This window comes from Canis lupus, chromosome 12, assembly GCF_011100685.1.
Source record: "Canis lupus familiaris isolate Mischka breed German Shepherd chromosome 12, alternate assembly UU_Cfam_GSD_1.0, whole genome shotgun sequence".
NCBI lineage: Eukaryota > Metazoa > Chordata > Mammalia > Carnivora > Canidae > Canis > Canis lupus.
In genome coordinates, this window is record NC_049233.1 from 40696917 (window position 1) to 40713444 (window position 16528).

The 16528-nt window shown below is 35.8% G+C and overlaps 1 protein-coding gene across 9 annotated transcripts in view; it reads right to left on the minus strand.

Moving 5' to 3' along the window:
- The window catches only part of LCA5 (lebercilin LCA5), an 83589-nt gene that overhangs the window by 51035 nt on the left and 16026 nt on the right, over positions 1-16528 (minus strand). The window contains exons 1-2 of one of the 9 annotated variants that reach the window (XM_038554590.1): positions 10888-11023; positions 1036-1111 (exon numbers count right to left, since the gene is read on the minus strand). The exons of 1 other annotated variant lie outside the window; for it this stretch is intronic. The gene's annotated coding sequence lies outside the window, so the exon portion shown is untranslated. Of the gene's footprint in view, positions 1-1035; positions 1112-1732; positions 1885-2307; positions 3415-10887; positions 11033-16528 lie in introns of those variants that run through there. 7 more of the 9 variants (XM_038554595.1, XM_038554588.1, XM_038554587.1 and 4 more) reach the window with 7 other exon arrangements.

A 16528-nucleotide genomic window follows, 5' to 3' on the forward strand; every position in this document is an offset into this window, starting at 1 on the left:
GACTATCATAAATAAATAAAAATTAAAAAAAAAAATTCAACTTCAGATATCATTTTTAAACTTACCAAAGTTTTTCAAAACAACATTCAATGCTGCTAGAATGCCTATCAAGAAAAGATTTACAAGATTTTTGGGAAAAAAGTTGGCAAGACATACTAAAACTCTAATTGCGCTTTTAAACTTTGATCCAATAATTCCATTCCTAAACAAGAAAATAATTCTAAAAATGCGAAAAGTTATGCACAAATGTTTATGCAGTATGATTTTTTAAAAGATTTGAGAGAGAGCACACGTGCAGTGGTGTATTCAGGGGGAAACAGGAAGAAAGGGGAAGAGAGACTCAAGCAAACTGCGCAGAGCATGGAGACAGATGCACTCCTGGATCTCAGGACCCTGAGATCACAACCTGAGGTGAAAAGAAGAGTCCATCACTTAACCAACTGTGCCACCCAGGCACCCCACAGTACATTTTTTTTAAGGAAGCAATGTAAATGTGTAACCACTGCAAAATAATTAAGAATATTATAAAAATCAATACAGCATAATTTCAAACTTAAAAAAGTTTGTGTTACCAGAGAAAATGTTTAAACTACTTTGGAAAAGACAAAATTCAAACTAGTGAATACAGTAAGATCTCAACTACACATATTCATTGGAAAAAAAAAAATACTGAAAACACTGAGTATTCTTCCCTCAGGAACTGAAAAAAACAATGTGCAAAATAAGATACAAATATAACAAAATAGTGTCTGGGCAATATGAATTTTAGGTGATTTTTTTCTCTCTTTATATATTTTCATTTTCTAACAAAATAAAATTGGATTACTTTTTTAATTAGAATAATTGTTTGTAATATTTAGAAAAAAACAAAAATCTCATTGATGAAATTAGTATTTCAAATACAGTGGTTCTAGTACTATATGGAAAAGACATCCATATAAGGCAGCACTAAAACTGTCCACTGCAGCAATATTACAGCATCAGAGGCTAAGACAATCAAAAGGACCATCAATAAAGAACTGACTATATACTCACACAATGAAGGATAGTACTATGAAGCTAGTAGAGGAATAAGGACTACTTCTGTGTATTTTCTGTGGTCTGGAGTGATCTGCACAATATATTAAGAAATATGGACAAAGCATGTATAGTATGTCACCATTTATCAAAGAAAGATGATTACAAATTGATATAATGTTTCATATTTTTAAAAAGTTAAAGGATAAACTAAATTTTTTTTAAAAGGTTCTGTAGGGCAAGGCTATCCAATAAAACTTTCAGCAAGAATGGAAATGATCTATAATCTGTGCTATCTGGTAAGGTAGCTGACCACATATGGCTATTGAGCACCTAAACTGTGGCAAATGTGACTGAATACTAATTTTTAATTTTGTTGAATTTTAATTAACTTAAGTTTAAAAAGCTATACATACTGGTGTTTAGCTCACTGAAATTTCAATGATCTCATCTTTAAAGGGAATAATAATAGTAACCTTAGAGAATTACTGTGACAGTTACATAGGATAATTCAATAATTATGACAAAGTAAGCGCTCGGTGAAAATCGACAATTACATTTACAATACAAACATACAAAATGCTCAGTAAATTCTGATTGATATTCCTTGCCAAAGACTCAGTTTTGATTCCGATAGTATAATTACAAGCTAATCATATTGTACGAGGATTATTTGTTTATAAGCATATAGCAGAAGTAGCTCCCTAGGACCTACCCCATCTTAGAGTGCCACCTAACTTTTCATTGCAAAAGATAGAAACTACAGGGGCGCCTGAGTGGCTCAATCAGGATCCCAGGTCATGAGATGGAGCCCCATGTGGGGCTCCCTGCTCAGCAGAGAGCCTGCTTCTCCCTCGGCCTGCTGCTCCCTTGCTTGCGCTCGCCTGCTTTCTCTCTGTGTCAAATAAATAAATAAAATCTTAAAAAAAAAAAAAAAAAAAGAAGATAAAACACAGAAAACATTACCTGCCATTCATCTCCTATGCACCAGCACTCACCCTTCCCCATCCCTGCCTCAAATATATGCGCATAGTTTACAAAAAAAAATCCACTGTCCCATTATCCAAGCCCTTCTACCTGGGATAGCTATTTTAGTGGCTTATACTTTCATGCTTATGCTATTTCTTGAATTAGCAACTTAAGACTATAAAAATGAGGACTTAACTTGTGACTCATTTTAAATGGTTGCAACATGAAATGACTTGTACGTTATAGGTTTCTTCTCAGAATTTCTAATTGTCCTTCTTTCTTACTGAAAAGAAAAAACAACCTTCCTATATCACTACTTACCTAGCTTGCTTAGTCATTCTATCTATAGCCTGAAACCCATTCCATTCTTCTTCTTAAAGACATTTTTCTTAGAGATCAATTATTTCCGATTCTAATTTAAACCAATTACTTTGTAGACCTGTTGTTCCACTGTCATTCTGAAATAATTTTTATAATACTCAGGAGTTCATCACCATTTCTAATAGCTCATGACATCATCTTTATTAGTTTTGATCATCATTTTACCGGTTCATATCCTCAAATAACTTGCATAGAAAGGGTAAATAAGTTGAGATAAATGTTCTGAGTCTTGTACCAGAGAATATATTTTGCCCTCCAATTTGGTAGTTTTCATAAATTCTGCATTCTAAGTTATTTTCTCTCAGAACTTTAAGGACACTACTCTATTGTGTTCTAAATTCTCAGAGGTTCTTGCAAGATGTTATACTCTTTCTTTTATTCAACATGTATTTTTTCTGAGGTCTCATCATGTAACCATAATGAAAAACCACCACAAAAATCCCTGCCATTATGGAGTTTACACTCTAGTTATGTTCACCTGATTCTCATTCCCTTATATGTTATCCTTTTCTTTTTCTCCATAGGAGTTTTTAGGATTTTCCCTCCTCTTATACTGAAATTCCACAACAGTGTGCATGGTGGTGGGTCTTTTTTCATTGATTGTGTTGCCCCTTTATCTCCCTCTTCCTTTGAATATTGAAACAAGTATCTTTAAACACTAGAAATGTTATGTTACTTTTCTGATAACTGACTTTCCTGTTTATTCTTTTTGAGGCTTCTACTGGCTAAATAATAGACCTGCTTTCTGATTTTCTATTTTCACTCAACTTATCTTTTAATTATCCAGGTTGTTGTTTTTTGTTTTTTTACTTTGTGCAAACACCTTAATTTCCAAGAACTCTTTCTTGTTCTGGTTTTTTAAAATAATTACTCTGTTCTTGCTTTACTGAGGCAATATATTTTCATTCCTCTGAGAACACTAAATAGACATTTTGTTTGCGTTAAATTATCTTCTGATCCAGGAACTCTGTTTCACAGGGTGACAGTTTTTCTCTTTTCATTGGGTTTTCATTTATATATAGTTTTGTTTCTTTGAAGGTAATTTTTGGTTGTCTATTGATTATCTATCTATCTATCTATCTATCTGTGGACATAATGAATAGGGCTTCCTGACTGGCACATTTTGCTTTAGAAAGAATAGCAGAGAATCAGCCATTTTCCGGGGGACTCCCTAAAAGCTAGAACGACGAGGGATAATCTCCAGATACAAATGTCCACCATGGCAACTCTACTTCTTCTTTAGGGTTGTCTTTATTTTGATTTCCTGAAGAAATTACTTCCGTATTTTTTGATGAGAAAGAAAGGGAATGGTGAGGGGCTGGGAATGCTACAGAGTCATTGTGTATGGGATTGGTTAGGAAAGAAAGCATAACTATTATAGTTTTTCAACTATTCTTCCTTTCTCATATTCAATTAGCCTTTCTCGGAGCCTCGGTGTCCAACGAAAGATGAATGGATAAAGAAGATGTGGTTTATGTATACAATGGAATATTACTCAGCTATTAGAAATGACAAATACCCACCATTTGCTTCAACGTGGATGGAACTGGAGGGTATTATGCTGAGTGAAGTAAGTCAGTCGGAGAAGGACAAACATTATATGTTCTCATTCATTTGGGGAATATAAATAATAGTGAAAGGGAATATAAGGGAAGGGAGAAAAAATGTGTGGGAAATATCAGAAAGGGAGACAGAACGTAAAGACTGCTAACTCTGGGAAACCAACTAGGGGTGGTAGAAGGGGAGGAGGGCGGGGGGTGGGAGTGAATGGGTGACGGGCACTGGGGGTTATTCTGTATGTTAGTAAATTGAACACCAATAAAAAATAAATTAAAAAAAAAAACACCTTCAAAAAAAAAATTAGCCTTTCTCTCTGGCTTTTCAAATTCTAAGGTTCTCTAAGATTCTGTCGGATACATCTGAATCTTTCTTTGCTGTAGTTCCCTCTTGAATATTTTCAGACACAGTTTTCTCTGTTCCAATGTGTTTCATCTATCATTACTCTTTTCCTCCTTCAGAAATGTGCTGTGATGTCATCTTCTGAGAGTACCCTGTTACCCCTTCAAAATCATAGGTTCATTCTGTTACTTTTCTTTAATATAGTTTTAGTATGGTCTTCAAGAAAAAAAAGAGAAAAACACAAATCTTTAATAATAAATATATTTTAAAGCCAATTATTTCTAACAGTTGTCTCTTAAGACAACTTGATATAAGTAATCTCTTTTCCAAAGTCCACGAAACTACTATTCAATTCATGCACCAATTCAGTCAACAAAAATTAATAATACAGACATCGTTATAGAAAATGAGGAAAGCAAACTGAGCAAGAATACACCGCGAGTTCTTTTAGGGCAAGGTCTGGTTCCTCCAGCAAAAAAAGATTAAGAAAAAGTGATAATATATTATATACATATCCTTTATATATTCCCTAAGAATATTACCTGTTAATTATATTAAAACACTTTAATGGTAACAAAAAAATTAAGAGTAACCCCCGAAATACTAGAGAATATCTTATCTTTGTCCAGTTTCTGACTTAGGATCTATTCTGAACTAAAGTGGGTTTTCTAACCTACATAAATCTGTAACATCCCATAGTATGTTACAATTGTTCATGAAAATAAACATTCCTTAGAAAATATAAGCACTCAGTGACCTAAGCCTTCCTAAAGAATAGATATTTAGACACTTATGAAAATTCACTTTTAAAAAATTAGTACTTAGACCTTGTGGGAGCACTGCAGCCTAATAGTACTGCCAGAAAAAAACAATTCACATAAGCAAAGAAATAAAGTAACAAGTTAGAAACAAAAGATATGAAATATTAGACTTAGGGATCCCTGGGTGGCGCAGCGGTTTGGTGCCTGCCTTTGGCCCAGGGCGCGATCCTGGAGACCTGGGATCGAATCCCACGTCGGGCTCCCGGTGCATGGAGCCTGCTTCTCCCTCTGCCTGTGTCTCTGCCTCTCTCTCTCTCTCTCTGTGTGACTATCATAAATAAATAAAAATAAATTAAAAAAAGAAATATTAGACTTAAAAAAGGAATAAATAAAGATGAAGTAAGGCCAACTACTAAAACAAATATCAATTTTTCTTATAAAGTTCTGGGGCACCTAAGTGGCTCAGTCAGTTATGCATTCAGCTCTTGGTTTTGGCTCAGAAGTCATGAGATTGAGCCCCGCATCCAGACTCCCCACTAAGCAGAGCATCTGCTTGCAGATGCTCTTGCCCTACCCTCCTCTCACTCACACTCTCGAGTGCTTTCTCTCTCTAGAATAAGTAAATAAATCTTAAAAAGTATAAATACTAAACAATCAATGAGTCAACAAAGAAATCAAAGAGAAAATCAAACAACACCTAGAGACAAATGAAAACACAGCAGTCTAAAATCCTTGGGATACAAGAAACAAGCAACATTTCAAATAAAGAGGAAAAAATAATAATAAAAATCAGAGTGAAAATAAGTGAAATAAAGAACAAAAATATCAATAAAGCTAAGAGCCAGTTCTTTGAAAAGATAAACAAAATTGGTAAACCTTTAGCCAGACTCACCAAGAAAGAACACACAAATAAAATTAGAAATCAAAGAGAAGTAACAAATGAAATACACAGAATTATAATAGAGTATTATAAAAAATTATATGTCAGCAAATTGGACAACTTAGAAGAAATGGATAATTTCCTAAAAAACAAAACAAAACATAACATAACGAAACAATCCTTCCAAAACTGAATCATGAAGAAACAGAAAACCTAAATAACTGATTACTAGTAAAAAAAATTTTTTTTAAACTGAACTGGTAATTAAAAAACTCCCAACAAGCAAAAATCTAGGATCAGATGAGTTCACAAATGAATTCAACCAAACTTTTAAAGAATACTTACTCTTGACATTTTTCCGCAGGCAACAGATGGCCAACAGATACATGAAAAGATGCTCTATATCACAGATCATCAGAGAAATATAAATCAAAACTACAATGAAGTATCACCTCATACCTGTCGGAAGGGCTAAAATAAGAGACACAAGAAACAACAGGTGCTGGCAAGGTTGTGGAGAAAGGGGAACCCTCTTGCACTGCTGTTGGGAATGCAAACTGGTACAGCCCACTGAAAACTGAAAACAGTACGAAGGTTCCTCAAAAAATTAAAAATAGCACTACCTGGGGCACCTGGGTGGCTCAGTCATTTAAATGTCTGACTCTTGATTTTGGCTCAGGTCATGATCCCAGGATAGTGAGGCTGAGCCCCCTATCAGGCTCCACTCTGAGAACATGGAGCCTACTTAAGATACTTTCCCTCTGCTCCTCCCCATTCCCTCTCTCTCAAAAAAAAAAAAAAACAAACAAACAAGAAACTACCGGGCAGCCCAGGTGGCTCAGCAGTTTAGCGCCGCCTTCAGGCCAGGTGATCCTGGACACCCGGGATTGGGTCCCATGTCAGGCTGCCCGCGTGGGGCCTGCTTCTCCCTCTGCCTGTGTCTCTGCCCCCCTCTCTCTCTCTCTCTCTCTCTCTCTCTGTGTGTGTCTCTCATGAATAAATAAAATCTAAAAAACAAAACAAAACAAAAAAACTACCTTATTGCACTACTAGGTATTTACCCAAAGAATACAGAAAAACTTATTCAAAGGGATACATGCACCCTGATATTTATAGCTGCATTATCTACAATAGCCAAACTATGGAAACAGCCCAAATTGATGATGACTGGAAAAAAAAAAAAGATAAATATATCTTTACATATATACATCACAGTATATACAAACAGTCCATCACATATATACATGACGCACTGTTTTTACTCAGCCATAAAAAAGAATGACACCATTTGCTTAGATGGAATGAGAAAGTATTATGTTAAGTGAAATCAGAGAAAAACAAATACCATATGATTTCATTCAAATGTGGAATTTAAGAAACAAAACAAACGAGCTTAGGGGAAAAGAGAGAGAGAGGCAAATCGGGAAACAGACTCCTAACTATAGAGAACAATCTGATGGTTACCAGAGGTGGATGGGGGATGGGTTAAGTAGGTGAAGGGGACTAAGGAGTGCACTTGCAATTAAGCACAAGGTGTTGTATAGAAGCATTGAATCACTATATTGTACACCTGAAACTAGTATTACACTGTATGTTAACTGGAATTTAAGTAGAAACTTAAAACAAAAACAAAGAATGCCTATTCTCAAACTATTCCAAAAATAGAAGAGAAAGAAAGCTTCCAGATACAGTCTATAAGGTCAGCATTATGTTCATCTAAAAACAAAGATACCAAAAAAGAAAACTACAAGCCAATAAACCTGATGAACACAAATGCAAAATTTCAACAAAATATTAACAAATCACATTCAACAATACATTAAAAGAATCATTCAGTACCATTTGGTGGGATTTATTGTAGGAATACAATGACAGTTCAATATCCACAAACCATCAACATGATTTACCACATAACAAAATGAGGGATAAAAATCATGATCATCTCATTAAATGTAGAAAAAAACATTTGAGAAAATTCAAAATCCATTTGTCCGTCTATTGAGAACTCTCAACAAGTGAGTTTACAGAAAACATACTGCAACATAATAAAGGCAATATTCGTCAAACCTACGACCTATCATACTCAATGATAATACATTGAAAGCTTTTCCTCCAAGAACAGGACCAGGATAAGAATGTCCACTCTCACCACCTTTACTCAAAATAATACTAGAAGTCCTAGCTATACCAATAAACAAAAAAACTAAAGAAAAGGCATCCAAATTGGTAAAGGAAAAAGTAAAACTGTCACTATTTGTAGGTAATATGAAACTATACATGGAAAACTCTAGAGACTTCACCAAAACACTATTAGAATAACTTAATTCAATAAAGTTGCAGGATACAAAATTAACAAGTGGAAATGCTGCATTTCTATACACTAATAACAAAGTAGCAGAAAAAGGATTTTTTTTGTAGTCTTTTAAAAAAAAAATATTTATCTATTCAGAGAGAGAGAGAGAGAGGCAGAGAGACACAGGCAGAGGAAGAAGCAGGCTCCATGCAGGAAACCTGACTGGATCCTGGGTCTCCAGGATCACACCCCGGGCTGCAGGTGGCGCTAAACTGCTGCGCCACCGGGGCTGCCCAAAAGGATTTTTTTTTTAATTCCATTTATAATTGTTTTACAAATAATAAAATGCCTAGGAATAAACTTAACCAGAAGGTGAAAGAACTATATTCTCAAAACTATAAAACACTGATGAAAGAAACTAAAGATGATACAAATGGAAAGACATACCATGTTCCTGGGTTAGAAGAATTAATACTGTTAAAATGTCCATACTACTCAGAGCAATCTACAGATTCAATGCAATCCCTATCAAAATACCAACAATATTTTTTACAGAACTAAAACAAATAATCCTAAAATTTGTATAGAAGAATAAAAGACCCTGAAGAGTCAAAGCAATTTTGAGAAAGAAGAAAAAAGCTGGAGATATCACAATCCCAGAAGGTACTGGCACAAAAATAGACACATAAATCAATGGAACAATATAGAGAGCCCAGACATAAACCAATAGTTGCATGTTCAATTAACCTATGACAAAGAAGGTAAAATATACAATGGGAAAGACATTCTCTTCAATAAATGGTGCTAGGAAAACTGAACAGCTACATGGAAAAGAATGAAACTAGACCACTTTTTCAAACTCTACACAAAAATAAGTTCACAGTAATTAAAGACCTAAACGTGAGATCTAAAACCATAAAACTCCTAGAAGAAAATATAGGCAGTAATCTCTTTGATATAGACCTTAGTAACCTTTTTAAGATATTTCTCCTCAGGCTAGGGAAACAAAAAAGCAAAACTAAACTACTGAGACTCCACCAAAATTAAAACTTTTGCATACCAAAGGAAACCATAAACAAAAAGGCAACCTAGTACATCTGTTAAGGGGTTAATATCCAAAATATATAAAAAACGTATGTAACTCAATACCTAAAAACAAATAATCCAATTAAAAAGTAAGCAGAGAACTTGAATAGACATTTTTCCAAAGAAGACATATAGACAGCCAAAAGACAAAAGAGAAATGGTTTAACATCACAAATCATAAGGGAAATGAAAATCAAAACCACAATAAGATATCACTTCACACCAAGTCAGAATGGTTACTATCAAAAAAAGAATTACAAGTGCTGGAGAGGATGTGGAGAAAAGAGAACCTACATACACCGGTAGCCAGAGTGTAAACTGGTGCAACCACTGGAAAACTGTATAGAGATTCTTCAAAAAATTAAAAATGGAAATACTATATGATCCCATAATCTCACTAATGGGTATTTACCAAAAGAAAACAAAATCACTGATTCAAAAAGATATATGCACCCCTATGTTTACTGCAGCATTAGTCAAAATATGGAAACAACACAAGTGTCTGTCCATAGAGAATGGATAAAGATGATGTGGTATACAGACACTGGAATAGTACTCAACCATAAAAAAAGAATGAGATCTTGCCATCTGTGACAACATGGATGGACCCTGAGGATATTATGTTAAGAGAATGTCATTTAGAGAAAGAAAGCCATATAATTTCACTTGCATGTGGAATCTTAAAACAACAAACAACAAAAAAAAACAAGATGAAAACAAGAAAAACAGGAAGAGATCCATAAACACAGAAAACGTGGTTACTAGGGCTCAAGTGTATGGGATGGGCAAAATAGGTGAAGTGGAGTGGGAGGTTCAGGATTCCATTAATGGAATAAGTCACTGGATGAAAGTTACAACACACAAAATCTAGTCATTGGTATTATAATAGCATTAGATGGTGACACACAGTAACCCCACTTGTAGCAAGCATAGCATTACCTGCAGAGTTGTCAAATCCCTATGCTGTATTCATAAAACTAATGTAACATTATCTGTCAAATGTACTTCAGTTTAAAAAGTATAAACAAATAAAAATAAGTAGTATAGCTTAATAAGATTACATACCAACTTTGGACTGGAAGGAACCCTGGGGAATCACTCCTTTCTTTAAAAAGAAGAAAGAAACTAACACCCGGAAAAACAAACTGACTTATCCAAGATTACAATTTACCTAAGGTGACAGAGTTAAGTTAGTAAGCCTTGAAATGGACCACAGGCACATCTCATGATTTGCAGGTTTAGCTCCAGACCACCACAATAAAGTTAACATTTCAATAAAGCAAAGTCTGAAATAAAAATAGTCAAATGAATTTCTTGGTTTCCTGATGCAAACTACACTGTAGTCTAACTGTGCAAGAGCACTATGTCTTTAAAAAATGTACATACCGGGCAGCCCAGGTGGCTCAGCGGTTTAGCGCCACCTTCAGCCCAGGGCCTGATCCTGGAGACCCAGGATCGAGTCCCACGTCAGGCTCCCTGCGTGGAGTCTTCTTCCTCCGCCTGTGTCTCTGCCATTCTCTCTCTCTCTGTCTCTCATAAATGAATAAATAAAATCTTTAAAAAAATAAAAATTAAAATTAAAAAATAAAAAATGTACATACCTTAATTTAAAAATAGTTCATTGCTAAGAAATGTTAATCAGCATCTGAGTTCTTAGTGAGTCAGATTCTTTTTGCTGGTGGAGTCTTGCCAGTGTTGATGGCTGCTAACTGATCAGGGTGATGGTTGCTGAAGACTAGGTGGCCGTGGCGATTTCTTAAAATAAGACAAAGTTTGTCTCATTGATTGACTCCTTTCACAAACAATTTTTCTGTAGCATGCAAGGCTGTGTGACAGTTATTTTAGTCACAGTAGAATTTTCAGAATTGGTCAATCCTCTCAAACCCTGTCACTGCTCTGTCAACTAAGTTTATATAACATTTTAAATTCTTTGTTGTCACTTCTACATAAGTAAGTCTTCACAGCATCTTTACTAGGAGGAGATTCCACCTCAATAAAAGGTGGAATTTCTTTGCACATCCTTAAGAAGCAACTCCTCTTCTGTTCAAGTTTGACCATGAGACTGTAGTAATGCAGTCACATCCACAGGCTCTACTTCCAGTTCTCTTGCTATTTCCACACCTGCAGTTACCTCCTCCATTGAAGTCTTGAACCCCTCAGTCATCTAAGAGGGTTCTAATCAACTTCTTCAAACTGCCATTAATGTTAATACATTGACCTCTTCCCACAAATCACAATGTTCTTAATGGCTTCTAGAATGGTGAATCCTTTCCAGAAGGTGTTCAATTTACTTTGCCCAAATCCACCAGAGGAATCATTACCTATGGCATCTACAGTCTTATAAAATGTATTACTTAAGAAAACTTGAAAGTCAAAATTACTCCTTGATCTATTAGCTGCAGAGGGGATGCTGTGTAAGCAGGTATACAACAACACAAATCTCACTGTATATCTCCATCAGCTTTTGGGTGACAAGGTGTGTCATCGATCAGCAGTAATATTTTGAAAAGAATTATTTCCTGAGCAGTAGGCCCCAACAGTGGGCTTAAAACATTCAGTAAACCATGTTGCAAACAAATGTGCTGTCATCCAGGCTTTGTTGTTCCATTTTAGAGCACAGGCAGAGTAGATCTAACATAATGCTCAAGAGCTCTAGAATTTTTGGACAAGTAAATGAACACTGGTTCCACTTAAAGTCACCAGCTGAATTAGCTCCTTATAAGAGAGTCATCCTGTCCTTTGAGGCTTTGAAGACAGGCACTGACGTCTCCTTTACAGCTATGAAAGTCCTAGGTGGTATCTTCTTCCAACAGAAGGCTATTTTGTCTACATTGATATCTGTTGTTTGGGGAAGCCATCATCTTTGTTACCTTAGTTAGACCTTCTAGATAACTTGCTGTAGCTTCTACATCAGCACTTACTGCTTCACCTTGCACTTGATGTTACGGAGTTGATTTCTCTCCTTAAACCTCATGAACCAACTTCTTGTATCTTCAAACTTTTCTTCTGCAGCTTCTTCACTTTTCTCAGCCTTCACAGAACTGAAGAGAGTTTGGGTTTTACTCTGGAATAGGTTTTGGCTTACAAGACTGTGTGGTTGGTTGGATCCTTCACCCAGATTACCAAAACTTTCTCCAGATTGGCAATAAGGCTGTTTCATTTTATCTTCCTGTGTGTGTTCACTTCAGTAGTACTTTTAACCCCCTTAAACAACTTTGCCTTTACAATTGCAATTTGGCCGTTTGATGCACAATGCCTACCTTTTGGCCTATCTGGGCTTTCGACAGGCCTTCCTCACCAAGCTTAAATCATTTCTAGCTTTTGATTTAAAGTGAGAAATGTCTGACTTTCACTTAAACACTTACAGGATATCATAGGGTTATTAATTGGCCTAATTTCAATCTTGTTGAGTCTCAGGGAATACCAAGGCCCAAGGACAGGGAGAGAAATGGGGGAATGGCTGGTTGATGGAGCAGTCAGAAAACAGACATTTATCAATTACATCCACTGTTTTATATGGGTGCACATCATCATTACAATAGTAATATCAAAGCAATCAGAGATCATCATAACAAATACAATATTGAAAAAGTCTGAAATATTATGAGAATTAAGAAAATGTGTTACAGGAAGTGAGCAAAAGGTACTGGAAAAATGGCGCAAAAAGACTTGCTCAATGCAAGGGTTGCCACAAATCTTCAAGCTGTACAAATTGTGTAAAAAAAGGGAGGGGCACAAAAAACAGTACCTGTGAAGCACAATAAATCAAAGTACAGTAAAACAAGGTATGCCTGTGCAAGTTTTCTCTTAGTTGAGTAACACATTAGGTATTGTAATATCAACAATAAGATGAGAACTACCTCACCTTTGAAGTTACCTCCATCTCCATCTATCCCGTACTGTAGCCCTCCTGCCACTAGAACTGAATAAGCATTTCTGCTCCTTTTCAAAGTTAACCTTTCACCTGTCTCCATTTCCATATCTTCTCTCCATCACAGGATAGTATCTGTTACTCTACTCTGTATAGGATCATTCCTACCAAAAGAGGCTCTAATAAAGCTATTGCTTGACTCCATGTCCTAATACATCTATATCTCAGTTACTCTATTCTAATTTTCCAATAAATCTCTTTTGAGGAGTAATCTAGAATCTAGAATGTTATCTCTACTTTTCTGTCTATGTTCTTCTGAATCCACACTAGTCAGGTTTTCATCCCCACCCTTCTACTAAAATAGGTTTTGTCAAAACAGACAATGACGTTCATTTTGGCTAAACCTTGTAGCCAATTTTCCATCCTATTCATCCTTGACCTTACAGCAGCATTTGAAACAACTATCTCCCTCCTTCCGAAAACTCTCTTTTCTTTTTTAGTTCCCACAGCCATCTGCTTCCCTGGTTTTCTTAAACTATCTCACTGGCTGTCTCTTCTCAGTCTCCTTTATTGAATCTGCCTCCTCTTCCTTATCTCTAAATGTTGGAATACCCAAGACACCACATATTGTCTCTCATCTTCGTCTACACTCTTTCCTTAGGTAATCTTATCTAGACTTCATTTACTCTGACTTCCGCATTCGCATGTCCACCTTCATATCTGACTACTCCACTTAGGTATCTAAAAATGATTTCAAACTTACATGCCCAAAACCAAAATCATAATTTGTCTTCTTTCTACCCCACTCTTTCCTACTTTCCTAATTTCATTAAATGGCACCCCCATCTACTTACTAAATTACTCATATTGCAAATCTAAGGATCATCCTGGATTCCTTCTTAACCTCACATCCCGCACCCAAACCATCTGTGAAACCAGATGGTTTTATCTCCCAAAATACAATCCACATTAATTATTTCTTACCATTCCCATTCCTGGTCCAAGCCACCATCATTTCTCACTTGAATTTCTGCAATAATACCTAAATGATATCCTGCTTTCATCCTTGCTTCCACAGTCAAAGAAAGATACTTGACACAGAGATCAGACAGCACTGCTCTCCTGCTTAATACTCCTCAATGGCTTCTTAGAGCCATCAGATTCCTCAACCAGACCTGCAAACTCGTACAAGATCTAGCCCTTCTGCCTACTTCTCCATCCTTATGTCATGCCACACATCTACTTTTTCAACCCAAGTGGCCTTCCTAGGTGCTTCTGAGATGCCAAGCTTGTTGTCTTTGTACTTGCTGCACCCTTTACCTAAAGGGCCCTTAAAACAAAGGTGGCACCTTCTCTTCATCCTGTCAGCAGCATAAATGTCACCTTAAAGATGGCTCTCCTGACAATTCTATTAAAGTGAGCCCACTCAACTAAAATAAATAAATAAATAAATAAATAAATAAATAAATAAATAAATGACTTAAAAAAATAAAAAAATAAAGTGAGCCCACTCTTAGTTACTATTTTCTTCATAGTCCTTGTTACTATTTTTTTAATCTTTCTTTTTTTTAATTTCTTTTTTTTAAGGATTTTATTTATTTATTCATGAGACAAACACACACACAGAGAGAGAGAAGCAGAGACACAGGCAGAGGGAGAAGCAGGTTCCACGCAGGGAGCCCAACGTAGGACTCAATCCCGGGTCTCCAGGATCAGGCCCTAGGCCGAAGGCGGTGCTAAACTTCTGAGCCCCCCGGGCTGCCCCAGTCCTTGTTACTATTAGAAATAATCTTATGTTTATCTTTCTCTTCCTACTAAATAGAAGATGCATAAGAACAGAAATCTTATCCACCTAGTTCACCATGGTAACAACACCATTCATTAGTTTTTTATGGAATAGATGATTATTCTAAAAAGCTCTACCAAATAGAACATTAATAATTTCATTCTATAAAATTTATCTTTCTGTTTTAAAGGAAATGTTAAATTTTCCCTCTTTTAAATAACTAAGATTTACTTATTGCTGAAATTCCTAAGAAGTGAGAAAAGTTAGCATATCAAAAAGGTCTGCTCAGAGCCATTACTATAGTAAAGTTGGAATATTCTAACTCAGTTGATTTTAAATAACTGAGATGACCTAATAGGATTTCAGACAAAATAAATTTCACTTGTATTTACAACAATACTTTGTTTGACTAATATAAACTAGTCACAATATTATTAAATGAATAAAAGTATTTTTATCTTAGAAGAAAAAAGTTACCTAGATTAACAGAACACTGAAGATTTATATTCCATGTACAGTTCTGCAGCTAATTTAAGCTAATTCTCTGTGATGCAGAATGAGTCAACTAACAGTTGTTCATCTGGCTCCCTTAACTGTACCAGGATAACTAGATAAAAGCAAAAAAGAAAAACTAAAAGTCTTGCCCTATTTCAATTCCTAACAACTGTTTATTTTCTAAATATGGCCAAGAGGGCTACTATGGCAATGGTAGAACATGAGCAAATGTAACACATCATTTTTCATCCTAAAATAAACCTCTTAAAAAAATCCCAAACATTATAGGTCACACATAAAAGGTCAGGAAAAAAGATGACCATCAGCCCCCTTCAGTTCAAGAATGACTTCATCAGTTTCTTTTTTTTTTTAATTTATTCATGAGACACACACACACACACAGAGAGAGAGAGAGAGAGAGAGAGAGAAGCAGAGGGAGAAGCAGGCTCCATGCAGAGAGCCCGATGTGGGACTCGATCCTGGGTCTCCAGGATCCGGCCCTGGACTGAAAGCGGCGCTAAACCGCTGAGCCACCTGGGCTGCCCCAAGAATGACTTTATATCCAATTTCAAATGAATCAAAAGTAAGTCTAAGCTAGAAAGCCTACTATATATGGAACAGTATAATTGTCTGATTCATGTGACTTTAAGAAAAGTTCTTAAAAAGTTTTAAGGGAAAAAACTGTATAAAATCAAAGAACTGTTCATTTCCTGTCATTTCCCTCTGTTCAGCTTCTTTGTATAAAACAACGATGCCTGGCTTGGCTGCTGCCAGTAGAAGAGTTCACACAACAAGCAACTAGACGAGTAAAATAAAAATAAACCAAGACAAAAAGATGTAAGTAAGGATATACCTCTCCTTAAAAAAAGAATATAAGTGACTGAAGATGAGACACAGGTTAAAAAAAAAGAAATTTGTTGCATTTGAAACTGCAATTGCAGGGCGCCTGAGTCGCTCAGTGGTTGAGTGTCTGCCCTCAGCTCAGGTCCTGATCCATGGGTCCTGGGCTCCCTGTGAGGAGCCTGCTTATCCCTCTGCCTATGTGTCTGCCTCTCTATGTCTCTCATGAATAAATAAATAAAATCTTAAA